Genomic DNA, 15,145 nt, shown 5'->3' on the forward strand with positions numbered 1-15,145 from the left:
CCTTGACTTGTATTCATGTTTTAATATATTTTTGATAGGCTATATTGGTGCAAATAAATATTGTAGCGTCTGGACCACTCAAACACACAATATATATTTTGTTTTTATATTTAACAAATACTCTGTAACCCCCTCAGTTAACAAGCCATATGAGGACCCATGAACCCTTCCCCCCGAAATGCGTAACACCCCAGGAAGCCGAACAGGCTACTGGTTGCATGGCAACCAACGCTGATATCACTGGGTTTATTGGCCAAAAGAATGCAAAGCAGGGAAAATCCCTGCATGTCCCAGGGCAAGAGGCAGAGTAGAAATGGACTTTTCTACTAATTAATTCATAGGAAAACCTTTCTTTGAATGAACACACATCATCCTTCAGGTCATTGGGTATATTATTGTCATCATGTATTTGGTCTTTGAAATTGTATACTGTTATGCAGACTTATAATCGAAACACCCTCCTGTCAGCTTACATATATATATCTCCACCATGTTTAGTATCTATGAATTCGCCTTCTGATGATCGAAACGAGCGTGTATATTATATGTTGGTACATAGGCAATATATTAGTGTCCTGAGAATCTTTAGTAATTTCGATTCAAGTTCCATTTGCAAATTACCATGCCCTCACACAAAGGGTCATAAAAACTCCCCAGTATCTCAAAACTCCCACTTGGGATACCGGCCTTTCTCATTGGACAAGCCCATCTTGAGAGGCGGGGATCTTCTCCGACCTTAAAGGCCCACACCAGGGACCCTCCCCAGTCGGTGGTTCTGTTAGGTTCTGAGAAGATGTGAGCTACAATGCTCCAGGACATCCTTAAGTTCATTTGAAAACAAGTTGTATAAGCAAAACTAACTTTGAGACTCTGAATGTACTTCCATATTTTGTGAGGAATACGGCAGAACTCCGTGTTCCCGGGTTTGTCATTCATCCTTAAGATGTTTACGCAGGTCTGCGTCGCTCCGTTAGCTCGGTGCCCTCGCGAGGCTCTCTGTGTGGCAACTCGAAGCCCGCGTTACCTCGACCTATTGAAATGTATATAAATATATATGTCGCGTTCATTAAAAACAGCAGCCGCTCGGGCTGCGCTGTTAAAATCAGCTTGTCAGTAATGATGGACAATGCCTCGGCTTAATAAAATGAAACGAGTTATCTCGCCGTTAAGTCATGACTCTCCTGCTTTTTCCCCTTCCTCTCTGAAATTGCCATGGCAACTGCAGATTCTCTATGCACAGCGATAGGAGCCGAGAAGAGTTCCCCCCACCCTTCCAAAAGTAATCTTGTAAATCCTCAAAACCTAAAGAAAATATTGATTTAGCAAAGGTGTGGGTGGGAAAGATGAATGAAGGATTTGCGTGATGAGGAGAAATACGAAAGATTGAAGATTAAGGCAAGAAAATACAGTGGGCTGGCCTGGGACATACAGGTCTAACTTACATCGTCTGTTTTAAGCGGTTTCATAACGATACTGTGTTTATCACACCGCTAAATCCACGACGCGGTTTTGTTACTCGTTCACCCCGCGTCTTCCGCGGCCTGTCAGGATCCTTCAGAGAATTAAGCGATTTTTTTTTGTGTGTGTGGGATGCTTTGTCATAAAGCACAAGCCGCTTAATACAGACTGACCTAAACTGTCTGGGATAATTATGAGGAGACACGACCTGAGAGAAGCTTTCTGTCAGCTGCGAGTGGCTGATAGAGAGGATAAACCAATGATTGACTTTGCTTTGTAGCTGACCCCAGGGGCTTTAGACAAATGCTTTCTGTGCGAGTTAACCTTGAGTTTGAGAAACTCGTTCAAGGTTTGGAGGCCGGTAAATTCTCCCGAAGTGTCAGCGTTTTCACATTGCTTACCTCAGGAACTGAGGAATAAATTCTCACCCAATTTTCAGAGCTGAAATCGCTGCTTTTTTTCCATTCCCGTGGCCTTCAGTAAGAGCTCTGAGCTTGTTCTTCATGATAGCATAAGTGACTTTGCACATGTGCGTATGTGAAATCTCTATCCAATAAGACGAGCTGCATCTAGATGGTCTTTCGCATATTTGTTTGCTATTGCACCTCATAAATAAGTTGTTTGCTGCAAAACCTTGTCACACTGGAAACAAATTATCTGTAAAAATCTGATCGTTGTGCCAGTAGGAATATTGAATGCCCAATGAGCGAACCATATGGCTCTCGCTCACAAATGAGCTACCAAACAAGTCTTTATGAAGTTCAGCACAAACAAACTAATGATCTGATTACACAGCGCCCGAATATACTGATTTAGGAAGGCAGATATTCTCTAATGGACATATCTATAGTGCTATTTAATCACATTTAACATGCGTAAGACCTCAAATCATGCAGTGTATTGAGGAGTAGTGCATTTTTACTTTTCAGAGCAATCAAGCTTATGATTTGTGTCTATAGTGGATGATAAAACAGGCAAAAATATCCCAAAGACTCTGTTCAGAAAATGTTTTAGGGATTCCGTTTGGTGACGCAAGAAGTAGAAACAACATTTCAGCTATAAGTACATTTGACAATGCACACATAATGAGATGTTTGTTGATGCAAATACGTGTCTAATCCAGGACTACAAGTTGAATCCTTGTTTGAAACCATCAAAACATGTACTATGACACATGGGATAAGTATTAAGACATCCATTAACTAAGCATATGAACGGATTATATATGCAAAGAAACACTGGAGCTCTGACAGCCCATGAAGGAAAAAGTTACAAACCATTAGGTCTCATTATAAAGCTTTAGCAAGATGATTAAGCTTTTTCTTTTGTGTTTCTAATGTGTTTCTTAATGTTAAATTAAATTGTCACCACAGCAGTTAATGCCACCAGATGAAACCGGTTTCCTGAACACTTATATTCAGTGGTATCATTGATTTAACTGTACTGACACTTTGGGATGATAATAAAATCTGAATTGAATTTTGCTGGATAATGACACTTTGCATCATCAACACTGTTTTTGAACTGAATTGAATCTACATTGAGCTGAGTAATGATGCTGTGGATTTACACTGAAAAAAAGTGATGTAGAAATTGCCAGAATTGTAAAAATGTCAACATTGAATTTAATGGGAATTTATTTATTTTTTTCACATTTTTCACATAGTCCCACCCTAAACCCAATGCTATTGGTTGAATCAAAGTTGCTGTTTTGGCCTGGTCATCAAATCAGGATGGACAGCCTTCATATGATATCTGCATATTAAGCTGGAAAAAGGTATTTTAAGACTGAAAAAATAACACGTTTTCATCTTTTGAACTTAAAAGTTTTCGTACCGTTCCACCCCACAGATCTACCGCATGTCCCTCTGCAGGATGACGCTGCACTACCAAGGGCTGTAGCATGAGGTGAATTTCAAATTGTCCAGCAAGAGCACAGTGGTGTTACTTTTTCTTACCGTCAGCTGGCTGAGATCCTTGTTCCAAAATCTATTGAGCTCCCTAAGTAGACAGCATTTTAATGTAAAAGTGTGGCCTAGATACAAGAGCTGTTAGGAAGGCAATCTCATTATGTACTGAAACACTCAGTGGGAACATAGCAAAGCTAGAAAATGGCTGAATATAAATACAATTTGTAAATGTCTAAAAGTACAGAAAACGGACTGTATTACTCGGTATATTACATGTGCTGGGTATTTTTTTTGTTTATTAGAGTACCATGCAGCCTAGCAACATGCTAAATTATAGTGAGGCAGTCTACTTGAGTTGTTTGTTCCAAATTGGTCACTAGTGAGGTTCTATTTCAGTTAGGTTGCTTCCTATATAGGCAGCAGACAGTAAGGTTTCCTACTATGTTTTGGAACATTGGAATAATTTTCAAAGGTTAAGGGTGAGTAAGAAAAAAAAAAAAAGCTGAATTTTCAGCAGCATTACCCCAGTCTTCAGTGTCACATGATCCTTCAGAAATCATTCTGATATGCTGATTTGCTGTTGAAGAAACATCTGATTATTATCAGTGTTGAAAACAGTTGTGCTGCTTCATATTTTTGTGAAAAACATGATGCGTATTTTTCATCATTCTTTGATGAATATAAAGTTCAAACGAACAGCATTTATTTGAAATAACATTTCAAGATATTTTGATACATGAAAAAGGTATGCACTTTTGTTTTGATCTATTTGATGTGTCCAGTGTTCTGATTCCGTAACATGCGTTACTATATGTGTAACACGTTAACCCAACACTGGCGGTCTGTCATAGCAAAGTCTCTTTAAGGCAAGTCATGTCACTCGGCGGCCATCTTTGAAACGCCTCTCAGACATGCAAGTGCAGCTCCCATCTCTTTGTATGGGGAAACATTAAATTCTCCAAAACTGTTTAACTGATTACATTTCAAATCACCAAAGAAATCTGACAACAACTGTGTCACAGTTTCTTTTGCTCAAATAGCGTTATAAAAAGCTTATTTTTCAGGCTAGATCAGCCAGTGCGCATGCGCAGTCCTAAGAGCACGTATCAGAACGCTGACTGTTTCTATAGCAACCGGGACTTCTAACGGCAGCTGCAGTGATGCGCTGACTTTACCGATTAGCGATTGGCTCTTTCATTCAGAAGGCGGGGCTTCCTGCGATTGAGCGGCCATATTGAGCGTTGCATTTTTTCCCCATTCAAAACTATGCAAGTGACACGTCTTGGGTATTCTATAGTCTTTGGTCATAGCAAGTGTTTTATTTAATGGCCTTTTGTGATAATCAGTGTCAGCTGAAAGCGGCTATTAATTCGGCTTTGACTCTGTATAAAAGGATCAAACGAGCTGGAAGCCGCACAGGAATGATTTGCCCTTTTTCCCCAGCTCACGTAGAGATTCATGAGCTATTTAGGAGTTGGAGAATATTAATAATGGCCAGACATGACACAAAGTTCACTGGTATCATTTTGCAGCTTGCTCCATCAACATGATTTCATTAAGAGGTTACCATAGTGATTAAACACAGAGCTCAATATTTGATTGTTTTGACCATTTCCAGGATAGAGAGTAGGACTTGTAACCCGAAGGTCGTGGGTTCGAGTCTCAGGTCTGGCAGGAATTGTCGGTGGGGAGAGTGAATATCCGGTGCTCTCTCCACCTTCAATACCACGACTGAGGTGAGACCCTTGAGCAAGGCACCGAACCCCCAACTGCTCCGGGTGTGTGTGTGTTTGTTCACTACTCACTGCTGTGTGTGTGCACTTGAATGGGTTAAATGCAGAGCACAAATTCCAAGTATGGGACACCATACTTGGCCACACGTCACGTCCTTTCCTTTCCTTTAATGTCGGTGCTGCTTATCTTGCGTAATGCTGAAGTTCTTAAACTCCTCAGAAGAGATTTTGCAATGTATTTCCTTAAAGGAATAGCTCACCCAAAAATGAAAATGAGTTTTTGTCATCGGAACAGATTGGAGAAATGAAGCATTACATCACTTACCAGTGGATCCTCTGCAGTGAATGGGTGTTAATGATGTTAATTGAGATGCAACATCAATTAAGATGTTAATTGATGGACTGGAGTGGTTTGGATTACTTGTGGATTATTGTGATGTTTTTATCAGCTGTCTGGACTCTCATTCTGACGGCACCCATTCACTGCCACTGGTGAGCAAGTGATGGAATGCTACATTTCTTCAAATCTATTCCCATGAAGAAACAAACTCATCTACATCTACCATACATGGCCTGAGGATAAGTCAGTTTTCAGTAAATTTTCATTTTTAGGTGAACTATTACTTTAATGACATATTTAAAATGACTGGAAAATCAGTTCCAAGAACCCATGAAATTAAAATTAGAGTTAGTTTTGAGCTCATTCATTTGTTAACATGCATCAGAGGGTTGACGAAGTTCACTTTTATGATCTGAGATGCGCTAACAGTAATTTCACAAACTATTTAATGACGTTATGGGATGAGGTCTTTGAGTAGTGGTTTGGGACTTGTGGTTTTGTCACGTCTCTGTTGGGCAGTTGAAATCAAGGTTGAAAAAGCATGATTGATGGCTTGATCGGCTCACTGGGACAGCCGGTGCCAGGCTTCAATATAAGCAAGACTTTGGACGGCACAAGGTGGAATAAAACAGCTCTGGGAGGTTTTTGTGGCATTGACATAGTTGAAGGACCATAAACCCGCGGTAATGTATGGAGCTCTCTCCATTGTGTGACTGATAGTGATGGCAGACACTCATTTCCACTGCACTGCAGGCGTCCAGCTGCCTGTGTGAATCCTGTGCTGGCGTATCTGTGGTTTTATAGCTCGCCGCATGTGTATGATTAGTGTTACTGCAGTCCGGACCACAGCATATGAATAATGGAGAGGTCACACGCGGTCAAAAGATCCAATTCCTTCTGTGAGTGCTGCTGTCGGATCTGCTGAGCTTTGTTTTCAGATGAGGCCAAACATTAGGCTTCAAGACAACCTGCTGTTTTGTATGACCTTCTCGTATAAAAAAAAAAAAAAAAGGCATATACTGTAGCATCGGGTTGGACTGTCTGTTGTCATGGTATGAGTAATTTTCACATGAATTGCATGAATATATGAACTGTATATTCAACTTTATTTGTTTATACAACGTCATCAGTAAAGCACAACCCTGATATTTTTATTTGAATTATTATTTTTCTTATAATAGAATTCTTTAGAAAGGAATACTGAGATTAAGTTATTTTAGCCTTTTGAAAAGCTTAAAAAAAAAAAAAAAATTTAAAAAAAAAAAATTGTAGTTTTTTTTTTTTTTTCAGTTTTCTAAGTTTAATGACTGAGACTCAAAATCTGTTGGGCAATTATTGGGAATACCTGATATAGTTAATAATATAATGTAGTATATAATATAGTTACACTACTTTTGAAAAGTTTTATGTCAGAGGTCAAAATTTATGTATTTAATCAGCAAGAAGACATTAAATTGATGTGACCGTTAAGTTACAAAATATTTCTATTTTAAAATAAATAGTTCTTTTCAACCTTCTATTCATCAAGAAGGCTGAAAATTTGTTATGGTTTCCACAAAAGTGTGTTAATATTAAGACTGAAGTAATGCTGAAAATTGAGCTTTGCAATCACAGGAATAAAATACACTTTAAAATATATTTAAATTGAAAAGTTATTTTAAAATATTATAATAATTTACAGTATTTTGATAAGTAAATTCGGGTGATCATAAGAGACTTTCAAATGTTTTAACAATTGTTTATATAAATAGTTAATAATATAATAGTTTTTACTTGAAAAGCAAAGAGACAATTACATTTTAATAGCCATGTGTTTATGCCTACTTTTGGATAACCCAGTGAATTAAATACATACATAATTAAATATGTAAATAATCACGCTGACAGCATTTTGCATTGACAAAGCAACAGAATTCATTCATTTTCAATGAGAATTAGCATCATGAACAAAAAGCAACATTTGGCGATACCATGTGGGGCATGTAGAGCGTCACAACAAAGCTGAGAAATGTTTAATTCTATGCAAATGAGCACTGAAGCAAGAGGTGCAGAAACTGGTGTGATCTGTCTCCTTTCTCACTGTTACATGATTTTTCTCTGCCCACATACAGGGATATAATAAAAGACGCGTGGAAAGCCGGGTGAGGAATTGTCTGCCGTCTGAGTGAGTTTGATTCATGCATTCATAATAGTTCGTCTTGTTCATGATGTGATGTATTTCGCACTGCTGCAATTTATATTCAAACATTTCCCCCTCCAGAATGTTACATTTTAGCCATGAGAAAGCTGATTGCTTGTAGAAAGAGGTCTTATTTTTACTCACAATTCATCTCATTTGTGATCAGGTTTCAAAAGCAATGGCCAAGCTTGCAGCCCAACATTACAAACAATCACTACGACCAACAATACAGGCACTCTGCAATGTCCATATGACATTAAATAAGGCATAATACACATCCAGACGGTTGTTATCGCAAAATAAACCACGACAGGGTGATCAGGGCCTGCTTATACACACATAAGTAAATAATTAGACATGAAATATTGATTTGAGTTGAGCTCATTAAACACAAAGTAGTTGTTGACAAAAGACGAACAAACTGGTTTAAATAAGACCGACATTTCGGGAATAATGTATAGTCATATGACGACTTATGCAGCTTTTCAACACATAAATAATCAGCGACATTAAATTATGATTTTAGAAGAAAATCTCCCGAAATGTATTTTTAACTAACTCATGAACATTTAAAGACGGACCCGTTGAGTTCCGAAAGATGTTATTCAATGGTGTATGATTTCGTTGAAGCCATCTGTTTGCATTAATTCAACTTATATTTAAAAAAAAAATATTGTTTAATATCTAAATTCATGGTGAAAAACTACATTACCCATGATGCTGTACAGAAAATTTCACCAATCAGAGAGTTGCATCTAGGCAAAGCTCCACCCACTGCATAAAGCACTAATCAAGCTGGTCTCCCTACGCTATAAAAATTATTAAATATTTGTATCTATGTGCATATTGTGCAATACACTTAAAATATATTTTTTCTAAAGATTAAATCACCCACTTAAAATAGTTTTATATTTCGTCATCGTTTTAATTTGACTGCCATCCGCAGTGCTTCACAGAATTTTAGTTCTTTCACTCATAAAGCTGCTACACAGTCTTGTACCTTTGTCTTTTTGTATATTCAAATACTTTTGTTTCAAATCTAATTTTGTAATGTTGTGATTGACTTGATAGCTGGTTGGTTTGGTTCACAGCTTTGTATATTAATTTTTTATTTTTTTAATCCCTATGGAAAAACTTAATGGAAAAAGTACATTGCATAACTGACCTCAGATTGTTGCGACTGACCAATCAGAATCGAGCATATTCAGAGAGCCTTGTAATAAGTAACAACGCATTTGTTTCATCTTGACAGCATTGTGTAAAGCCGTGACTAACGCTGGATATTTTCCACAACTTCTTACCGAAGTGGAACGGAGCTGTGTGTGTTAAAAGTTTGTGTAAGATGAGGAAGAACGCTTCTCCTGAATGTGGCTTATCGTGATGCAGACAAGCGTTTTGAATGCCAGACATGAAAGGAGATGAGCTACCCAGATAAACTCTCTAAAGTCTGAGCTCTGGGCCAGACGTGCATCGCAAGATACGTTTCTCCATAACCCACAGAGATATTTGCAGTAAAATGAAGAAGTCGTCTAAGCAGGATGTTTAATCTCTCCTTTAAAATCTTTATCGTTGTATCTGTATCATTCCATCGCTTCCGCGTACGAGCCGGGAATATAATAATTTTCCCTGGCATTAGCACAGAAGAGCTAGATCTGCATCTCCAGACCTAGTTGGCTGAGAGTTGAAGACGACGATTAACTCTTCTATCATTCACAGAGTTAATTGAAAGTGAACCGTTTCGTGTTTTGGATTGAGAAGAGGTGCTGAAGGTGGTTACAAGGCCGTTATTTATTTCAATAATTCGTCCATTTTGCTCTCAAACTTTATTTGGGAAGTAGAGTTCCCAGAATGCGTCGGCTACAGCAGTTTTGTACTGTTAAATAGTGAAGTAGAAAGATTTTAATTGGGCACACGGGTGAGAAAGAGATTGTCAGTTTCATTTAAACTTTTAATTTGGTTGTCAGACCAAACTCTTAAACGATTAAAGGAAATTCCTCCTGTCAGCTGGTTGCTAATTTCGCAAAATGTCATGACGGGTTATGGCGTTTTTGTAGCGTTTGTTCCTCTGCTATTCTCTGGATGTGAGCTTGCTATGATTTTTCTTTAGCATGCATGTGCTGCAGTGAAGGACTCATATCATGAAGCATCAAATTATCCTTGATCTTTGTGATAAGAGTTCATTGTACTATGAAAACACTTATTGTAACATTCAGAATTGAAAACTTCATCCTTAGGCCAAAAAAGAGACTTTATTAATGCAAAGTTGCAAAAACGGCATGATCCATATTTCCTAGTGTCAGGCAGATGAATGTGTTTGAGTACAAATAACCACTTTTACATGTCAATGACTCCTATTCTGTGTTCAGAAACATGGTCTGTGATGCAAAGAGAGAGGGTAAAAAAAATACAAATTATTTATTAAATTATGATATGATAAAATTCTTTGTATATACTACTATTAAAAGGTCTGGAGTTAAGATCTTTTAATGACTTTAAAATAAATCTTATGTTCATCAAGGCTGCATTTATTTAATATAAAATGCAATAAATACAGGAACATTGTGAATAATTATTACAATTTAAAATGACTATTTTCTGTTTTAATATATTTTGCAATGTAATTTTACTTTGATGCCAAAGCTGAATTTTTAGCAGCTATTACTCCAGTCAGTGTCACATGATCATATAATATAATATAATATAACATAAATCTTCCTCTGTTGATGGGTGATTTAGGTTTGGTTATACACACACACACACACACACACACACATTTTATCTTTCTCTGCATCCTAAGCTGCTGTTTTTTTTCTCTCTCTAGCAACTAAATAAGCTTAGATGTATTTTTAGCATGTTATAGCCAGTGACAGGTTTATTTGGAGGCTCCTGGAAGTGTGAAATGGCCCCTTTTCTTTGTCTGATGTCTTTGAAATCACAGCCCATGATCACTACTGAAGGGTTTGGGACGGTTTGTTCTTTTAGGGCCATCAGCCAAACAGCTTCATGACATCATGTTCCTTCAGTAAGTAATTTATGGCTCAGGTGATTGGCGCTTGTGTCCAGAACTGATGAAAAATGACAGATTTAATATGCTTAAGATGAATGTGTATGCTAATGGATGGCTTTCTCAAGGTATGATAGCGATGACTCATTTTAAGTCTAGTTTTAGCATGCAACTTCAAAGTTCTGTCAGCCTCGCAGCTAATCGAAACTACACTGCAGTAACAAGGAAACATTTGTGAGTAAAGCAACAGTATTAGGGAAACTAGATGATGTTTGCAAGCGAGAAACTAGAGGATTTACTTTGTTTAGCGTGCGCCGTGGGGTGTTTATGTCCTGAGCTCGACTTAAAACCCGCAGCATTCTCAGAACTGCAGCTTTGCTCAAACTCATTTCCCCTTTTCTACAACAGGTTTGCACTATTGCTGTTGGCTTCATGTGTCTTTAAATGTTTAATTCAAAGGCAAACATGCTCTATAACAGTCCTAAGTAGCCAAACCAGAGCAATCTTGCAGCCCAGTTCCTGAACAAAACCATGTTGGTTTAGTGTCAACTGGCTGAATTGTGTTGAATAAATGATGTGCGCGTACACGATTCAGCAAACAAACACAACGAGTGCAAGATCCTCTCTTGAACTCTCGACAAAGTGTAGTGTCAGAGCCACTGGAGAAGACAAGGGTAGAGTAAACAGATAAACAAGTGCAAGCGGCTTCGTCTACCAGAGCTGTCAAGACACACAAAACGCAAACTCGCATCAAAGACGATGAGCTCCGGCGTGATTTCCCAAAAGATCATGCAGCTTATAAATCTGCAATTGAATGTGAAACCACAAATGTGATGGGCACAGGTCACAGCGTGAGCGGACGACTTCAAAGAGTGGAGGCTAATGCATTGTAATTTACAAGCTAATGCAATGTTGTCCATGCATTGCTTCTCTTGCTTTCCCATCTGTGGCATTTTGCACACAAAAAAGCACTTTCTCTTTCTGCCAAGCTGTAGTTTTATTGGCTGTCCACCAAGTCATGTTTTCAACAGACCAACACTGAGCGATAATGAAGTTTGCCAGGTTCGTAGGATCAAATCTCTGTTTGAATCCCTTAGTATAATGTAGAAGTCGTGGCCTAATGGTTAGAGAGTCGGACTTGTAACCCAAAGGTTGCGGGTTCGAGTCTCGTACCGGCAGGGATTGTAGGTGGGGGGAGGGAATGTACAGCACTTCAATACCCCCTTCAATACCACGACTGAGGTGCCCTTGAGCAAGGCACCAAACCCCCAACTGCTCCCCGGGCGCTGCAGCAAAAATGGCTGCCCACTGCTCCGGGTGTGTGTTCACGGTGTGTGTGTGCACTTTGGATGGGATAAATGCAGAGCACTAATTCAGAGTATGGGTCACCATACTTGGCCACATGTCACGTCACTTTCACTTTCACTTTACTACATGTACGCGCACTACATTTATTATCACAAATCTGAACATTTTCCTGCAATGTTTTGATGTTTCCAGTGCAGCTATTTGTGGAGACTAATGCACCATTATTTGCATTGCATTTTTGATGTATTCGGGTTACGGTCGCAAAAAACAAGAACTATCAGGGAAAATGATGGAAATTTCTATTTCTATATTTTGTAGTTTTACTCTGCTGTGTAGCATTACATTGACTGGATATTGCTGTTTGAGACCCATAAGTCGATGCGAGATGTCAGTATGTCCTTTAAGAGTCTTACTGAAGGCATTTATACACTGACAATTAAAATAATTTCTTTAAATATCTTAAATATTGGCACCTTATATACAAATTGAAATTGTCTAGCAGTCTCTGTAAAATTATTTCCAACAAATATCATTAATGACTGGAAAGGTCATGGAAAACTCATCGGAATCCATTAGTCAATATGGGCAAATTCTAGGTATTGCTATCAGAAAAATACAGCAGAAAATGATCTAAACGATATTCTACACCACGGTCTCAAATGTCAACACTAAGCTTTAACTACTGTAATTTTTACTTAAAATCTAAAAGTTTGAGTTAGTTTGCAAGAGTGAGTATAAAAGCAATAAAGATGTCAAAGAATGGGGCACGAATGGGGCACTACTGATACGTTTTATATTGCAGAATAAAACTTGAATACATTTTGAGCTTGTGTTCAATTCAACTCATTAAAATGCTTGTTTCTGCACCCTATAAACTGCATTATGGACCAGAACGGTCAAGATTTTGCTAGTTAGCTTGGTCTCATTAACCATTAACCAGCCAAATCTGATGCTTTAGCAACATAGCTACATGTTCTGCAGGCAAAAAGCTAATTTCTTCACTAGCGGCCTTTAAAAAAAGTGTTTTTTGGAAGTATGTAGTGTGTATTCTGAGTTCATGTGTCATTCGAGAAACTGTTGTTGACATGAACCAATCCGATATCCCAGTAAAATGTAACAAAGGTGGTGATTTTCTTATGATTTTGTAAGATTTTTCGAAAAAAGTAGCATGAGGGTCCACCACTAATCATAACCACCACAAAACTTGAATGAGTTTGACTACCAAATACACTACCAGTTCAACAAAATGCTAAATTATTACCATCTTCAATTAGGCTGTGCTGGATAAACACTAGTATATATCTTCCTCCAGTTCTTACAGACCTCCTTTATGCCAGACTTTATTCCAAAAGTCAAAAGTCTGGTTACGCAAGACTACCCCGACTCCAACCGAAAACGTTCTGCTGCCAGCTTTTCTAGATTAGCCGAGGCATGACTTTATTTTCCTGTCTGAACGGCGGTGCTTACTGAGGAGAGACCACGGGTGAATTACTGTTCTAGCTCAAAAGTCGACTCGAACGCCAAATGCGATCAGTCAATACCAACCCTAAAGGCAACCGCCCAAAGGACGCTTGTCAGGAAATATCAATTGTTATAAATCACTGGACACCTACTACAGCACGGGGGGTATAAAGTACGCCGGGACGATTCCCTTAGCTAAAGGATTTAATGACTGCTGTGAAACCGTGTTTCAGTAGTGACAAGCCCAGATAAAACGTATTCTGGAGCTCGTTGTGTTGCTTTTGTGTGACGCCGATGTGCTTTGAGGTCAGAATCGGCAAGCTTGCCGACCTTACGCTCTCAGCTGGATTCGCAGCTGGAACTTTTTTTCTCCTTCTATCACATCTTTTATCATTGCCGGCCAGATGGATGTGGCCAGATTGAAACTTTCAGTCTGCTGTGTGAGTTTGTAGAAGGGAAGTAAATAAGTGAGCATTGATATCCTCTGCGATGCATTATGGCTGGTCACTTATCTCAGTCTCTCATCTGTGCCACTGCGGTTCAGCCAGACGCCAGGGAAACTTTCTCTAGTCATGGACCTCAGTTTTGAGGCATGCTGGAGTTTGGCTTCAGACTTTTATACCTATGTCTTGGAATTAAAGCCCCCTGTATTGATTTATGTGCTGTGACATTTCCAAATAGGTCTGAGTGTACACAGGACTGAGTAAAATAAAGTTACTTTTACTGGCATTAATGGTTCCATGAAGAACCTTTAACATCCCCTTTCCATTACACAAAAGTTTCTTTACAGTGGAAAAATGTTCTTTAAATTATTCAAATGTTCTTGACACGAAATAAAAAATAGTTTAAAAACTTTTAAGAACTGTTCACTGGAAGGTTCTTTCAAGAACCTAAAATAGTTCTTGTATGGCATCAGTACCAATAAAAATTATCTTATTTTTAAGAGTGTAATTTTTGTATGGATGTCAAATTGTTATAAATTGGAGAGAACAAAATCACCACATAAATTACTAACTCAAATCAATTAATAATAAAACCACTTATCTATCAATTACATTACAACTACATTTAAATTAATTGGTAAGAACTATATAGCAAATACCCTACATCTCCCAGCTCTCTATATAAATTTGGATATGTACATTTTCAACTTTGTACTTATTATATCCACATATACATGCAGTGTGTAAGCACATTATATATTGCTTGTTTTTTTTTTTTTTGCTTTATTGCTCGTTTCCTTGCAAGACTTAAACTATATCATCGCCGAGCACTAATTTGCTAAATGCAATGTTAACACTTTAGTTTAGTTTAGACCAATTCTCACTATTAACTAGTTTCTTATTAGCATGCATATTACTAGCATATTGGCTGTTTATTAGTACTTATACAGCATATATTAATGCCTTATTCTGCATGACCATATCTAAACTTAACTACCTTACTAACTATTAATAAGCAGCAAATTAATAGTTTGTTGAGACAAAAGTTGTAGTTAATAGTTAATGGTGAGAACTGGTCCCCAAACTAAAGTGTGACCAATGCAACTGTAAGGCAAGAAGATATTAAAATATTACAAACAATAGTGTTATACAAATAAATATGACTTGACGTCCTTGATGGTCCTGGACCAACTTTTCTGTCAAACGAACGGACATGTTTTTAGTTGACGCTTTGATTTTCTCTTCCATACTTTTGGTCCAGGCACCTTGTTTCTTTCCTCCTCTGAGAAAATATGCTTTTTTTTTCCAG

This window comes from Sinocyclocheilus rhinocerous, unplaced genomic scaffold (assembly GCF_001515625.1).
Source record: "Sinocyclocheilus rhinocerous isolate Xijiao unplaced genomic scaffold, SAMN03320098_v1.1 scaffold1735, whole genome shotgun sequence".
NCBI lineage: Eukaryota > Metazoa > Chordata > Actinopteri > Cypriniformes > Cyprinidae > Sinocyclocheilus > Sinocyclocheilus rhinocerous.